The following is a 5295-nucleotide window of genomic DNA, read 5'->3' as shown; positions in this document are numbered from 1 at the left end:
ATAAGTTTTATTAAGGGTACACAATATTTTGGGTCATAGATCTCTTGTGTGTTCAGGGATACAGCCAGCATTGGGACATATGCCTTTTAAGACCTAGGGGGCTGGTTACATTCAGGACAGTGACGAGCAGTCATGTGTTATTGGGTTTACAACCAATTGAGAAGCAACAACATCTATTAAAAAAACAAGCCGGACAGGAAGTAGGTCTCTATTTCGCGAGCTGGGACAGCAGAAGGAAGGGTGAGATTTTAGCTCTGAGCTCTGGACTCTGGCTTTCTCTTTTACATCTGTTTCATTGTGTTCTTATTTAATAAGACGGTGGTTACATCACAGAAAGAAGTAGGCAGGAAATAACATAGGGAGGACATTTGATGAAGGTCAGCAAGCAAGGCAGCAGTTACCCAAGGAATGGGGGCCAGGCCCAACAGACTGGCACTTATTTTTGTTAGCCAGGAAACACTGTCTTGTGTACTGCACACCAGAAACTTTAGGCCCAATAAAAGCCTTCTTCGAGATGTTCTCTTTACCAACATTTGGTCTTCATGAAGATACCTAGGCTACTTTCAAGAACAGTTAGCAAGACACTGGGTTGCCAGCCCAGCAGAGGCCTTTACAGCAAGGCAATGCCCAAAGAGTCCCAAAGTCACCAGAGCCCAAGGGTCTGCTACCCTAAGTCCCAAGATGAAGAGGTAGCTAAGTATTCTAGAGTCGTCTTGAGCTGAGGGCCCCAAACCTGAAGCTCTGAGTGGCAAATCTAAGGAGCAGTTGAAAACTTCAGAGTCCTGGAAGCACACTCTGCAGGTTGAGCTACTCAGACCGAGACAGTTCTGACTATGGAGGACAGTGGCTTTAGAGAGATAAAGCACAAGACTAGGCTAAAAGACCAGGCTAAAAGGATTGCAGGTGCCTGCACTAGAAGATCTCAAGAGCCACCAAGGATTAATGAGCTGAAAGTTCCCACACTGGGGCTCAGGAGTTGCAGTACTGCCCCTGTGTGCCTTTAGACCCACAGATTAAGTCCTGTTTTTCACACACAACAATAAATCCTGCCATGAGATCCCAGGATAGTGAACCCCTAGCATTATTACCTGAAGCAATAGGCCTCCATGTCTGAAAGCCATAGACCACTAGTCTCCAGGCTGAGAATCACAGGCCTTTGGGTTTAGATGCTCAGCTAGTGAGCCGCTGGAACCCATGGTGTCAGTGTTTATGGAAATGGCTCCTATCTATCTGTTATTTCTGTCCAAAATTTAAAAATCCTAGCCAGCCATCTAAGCAGAATGTCACATTCCTTAAACATATTAAATGGTACAGGACTATGCCTTATCTCTCATAACTAAAGCTCATATGATGCTAGGTGCAAGGCACCATTGTGAAGCCTTGATGAATAATATATTTTAGAGAGTGAATCCCAGACACAGAATGATAATTGACTACCCCTCAATTCCAGGACTTGCCCAGATATTTTGGCAAGACTGTGTTTGCCAGGAAATATTACTGGTGGGAGACAGTTCGCACCAGAGGATGTAAGGAGTCAGCGGGAGAAGGAACGAGCCATACATGATTATCAGGAGACTCTTGCAACCCTGGCTCACTAGCAGCCAGAGTGCTTTTTTATTTATACAAAATTTAGTAAGCAGGGATAGATCATGATGTTTCAAAATACAGATCATATAAATTTTGTTTCTGGACATGTGTTTCATTTTTTCTTGCTCCTCTTTTAGTCATCATTAAAGAACTATGTCAGAAAAGAGTTATCATTTCCAATAATTTTCCCTCAAGTTTTGACATCATTGATGAACAGAGAAATCATTTTTATTCATTAACCCATAACACATTTTTTAAGAATCTAGAGGCATCTGTCAGCTTGTTCTCAGGCTGGTAGCTTTGGTTGCTTCAAATATACTAGACCAAAACAAAATCTTCAAGGCAGCCCTAGCATATTGTCATATCCTAAGCAGTAAATCATTAACTCTTAATGGTCAGAGTACCCAAGAAAAATCCTTAGGCTAAATCTGCTACCATTATCATTTAAATGTTTATATTTAATATAATATACATCATATTATATTAAATCATAATACAATATTTATGTTTTATATATTTGTAGAATTTGTTTATATTCTAATCCTGTCATTCTGTTGTTCTTTGGTCATAAGACATCACAGTGACTTCGCCTGTGCTAACTTTTTTAAGAGATGGAGGTCCTGACATCTCATTCTTTTATCATCTTCCCACTCCATACTTTGCTCATTAATATAAGTCTCTGTGTGGGGCAGAAGTAACTTCAGGTAATCTAACTTGGTTGCTGTATATGTCATTGCAATTGCCTGAGTGTAGAGTGGGAAGAGGCTTGCTACCTGAACTGTGACAAACTCCTCTAGCATCAGCCTCATAGCTCAGCCTGAACAAACGTTCCCAAACATGTTCACATTAGATGCTTCTGCCTTCTTGGGCTGAGGGTGCATCACAGATATGCAACACTGTTCAGGGCTGTGCAGCAGCAAAATTATGAAAGTGCAAACACACTAAAGGCCAAATTAGGGCCTCAGTGTGTGCTGGGACAGCAAAGCTCCAGCTGCTGGCCTCCACTGGGGATGTCCATTCAGAGTTGGAATGTTCCCTTTTCCATGTTAGAACATTTCATCCTAGGCTGGTTGCATTTGTGAAAGATGCTGACTTCACTTGAAAGATAAAGCTAAAAGCAACCAGATGAGGGAAACTCTTGTATAATATTAGTGGAACCAGCCTTAATATTATACATCCCAGGGGCTCAGGAGAGAGAACTACTAATGGCGAGGACTATTTTCATGAAAAATGAATCTCAGCCCACTGAGCTCTATTGTCCACTTGCTTTAATTCCTCTGGCATAACATCCTTTATACACAGCTTCAGTTCTGTTCTCATGTCTAGCTCCTTTCTTGCCTGATTTCTCTCTATACTTATCTATTGCTCCCTCTAAGTTCTATCTTAATTCTCTCATCTTAATTCTGCCTCATCTAGGTCCTTTTCAGCTTGTTCTTACCCAGCTAGTACTGGCTCTTCCTCATCTCCATCACATTCCCCTACTACTCTCTTCTAGCCCTGCAATCTTGTTCTTCCCCATCTCAATTTGTTCCTCACAAGTTTTTACCCATCTAGTTCTTCCATACTCTTTTCTCTTCTCTGTCTCTCTGTGCCCTGGAAGTCCTGGTACATAAAGCCAGGACTTTTGCCTCTCACACTGAGAGACAAAAACCCTTAATTATCATTTGCAACCCCAAAGGGAAGTGACCAATGAGGAAATGAATTAACTAAAGGCTAAATTTGGGTAATATCTAAGAAGAGGGATCTTATGTGCTCAACTATTAAACTCTTAAACTATTAAAGGTGACTAGTAGAAAATGTTAAGAATCTATAAGTTGCTAAGTCAATGGGAGAAAATAAAACTGTCTTCTTTTTTTCCTGTGGCTCCTATCTGTCCAAGCTATCTGCCGTTTATCTGCAGGGTGGGAAAAAGTGTGCTCAGTCTCTAGGCAACCTGTGTACAGCTAGATGCCCTTGGTGATAGTTAAAAGGGAGATCTGGTACTAGAGGTAAGGTTTCGGAAAGAAGGAAGTAAAGCTTAATTGGCACATCCGCCAGGCCTTCTCAAATGGGTAGCCTGGATGCTTAAGTCTGTTCTTAGAGAGTACAGAGGTATCTCTGATAAGGTACTTTTCTCCATCTGGGCATGGACCTGGATGGATGCTTCCAATGATGATAATTACAGGGAGGCTTGAACTGGGGTTCTGGCTGAGCATAGCTATCAGTGAAGAAGGTTATCTAAATATTCCTAGAAGTGGTTAGGTAAGGAGTTAGAGGTCTATAAAGTTAGCAAGGCTGTAAGAAAGGATGGTCTGAGCTAAATTGTGCAAAACTATTACTTAACGTCCACCTGACCTAGGTGGTGTCTCCTTGTAGAATTTACCTTAAATCAGGAGACTTTTAAGTGGACTCTTATTACTGCTAGTCCTTGAAAGTGGCCAAGGGAAATATCTGATTCCAGAGAAAGCCTTTCCTGAGGCTGTTCTCCAAATGCCTGGAATGTGTATGTCCAGAGAGTGATCAGTCCACACTGTTAGCCCTTCTTAGGGAAAAGTCAGTTGGGAAAATTATGAAGGCATACATGATTTTCATAACAGAATACAGCTGATATATAACAAGCCAAGTAACACCAAAACTCCTTGGGATTTGGCTTCCTCTGGAGGAATTCCCTGATACCTCCAGGTAGTGAATTTGCCATAACCAGCTGAGTTCTTATGATATATTCCTGCGGCCTGCATTAGGAAACACACTGATGTTGGTGTAGTTAAACACTATTGACTTTCTCAGCACAAATTAACCCAGCATTTCATTAGAGTGAAAAATCAACATTGGCAGCTTCTTATAGCTGGGCAAGTAGCTGAATCTAGCCTTGAAATGATCAGTGGTTAACTGAGTTTGGGGGTGACAGTCCTGTCTTGAAATCATGTTCCTGGTGTTCTCCCCAGATATGGGTCCCTGATTTCCAAGCTATTTTCCATTCAGGCCAAGGCTGTGGTTCCAGAGGCATACCTGCCTGGTGTAACTCTGTCTAATCACAGTGCAGAGGATTGGCTATATGGTGGGATGTGGCCCAGGTTCACTTGGGTGGGTACAGTGTTTGACAAGGGCTTTAATTTTTGTACTTGGAAAGAAGGCTTAGAAGCCCCCCAGGGAGCTACTGGTTTATCCCAAATGCATTAGCTTGCAGTGGTGGTACTTGAGGCATAAGCTGGAACACAGCCTGATCTGGATACCAGGGCAGGTTCCCTGGAAGGAGAATAAAGGATCTGATAAGCCAGCACCACAGTTATGTTCTTCCCAGGCTCATTGTCACCTGTTTTTGGGTTACACTCACAACAGCTTTCCTCCTTGAGACTGGGCTTATTGTGAGGGGTTTGCTGCCTGTCTGGTGCCAAGTATCTGTTCCACTTAAAGAGGATTTATAGAAAGCAGTAGGCTCCCGTCCATCATGGCCCTCCAAATAAGGGTCATATGATTTCCCATCACACAACATGGGTTTAGATCCTGCAGCATACCATCCCGAGTGTTCTGAAAAACTGAGGCATTCTAATGCAGCCTGTTCTCATCTGTCTAGGCTTCCCCATACTGCAATAAACATCCTCACTTTATAATACTCACCAAGGCCCAGTCTATAATATTCACTCTTCCTAGAGTGAGGGTCTAGGAAAAGATAAGCTGCAAGTTCTAGTATTATTGAGTGTGCCAGGCAGGTGTCACATAGCAGGTGAC

Source organism: Peromyscus leucopus, chromosome 12 (genome assembly GCF_004664715.2).
Source record: "Peromyscus leucopus breed LL Stock chromosome 12, UCI_PerLeu_2.1, whole genome shotgun sequence".
Classification (NCBI taxonomy): domain Eukaryota; kingdom Metazoa; phylum Chordata; class Mammalia; order Rodentia; family Cricetidae; genus Peromyscus; species Peromyscus leucopus.
This window is presented reverse-complemented; position numbering follows the sequence as displayed.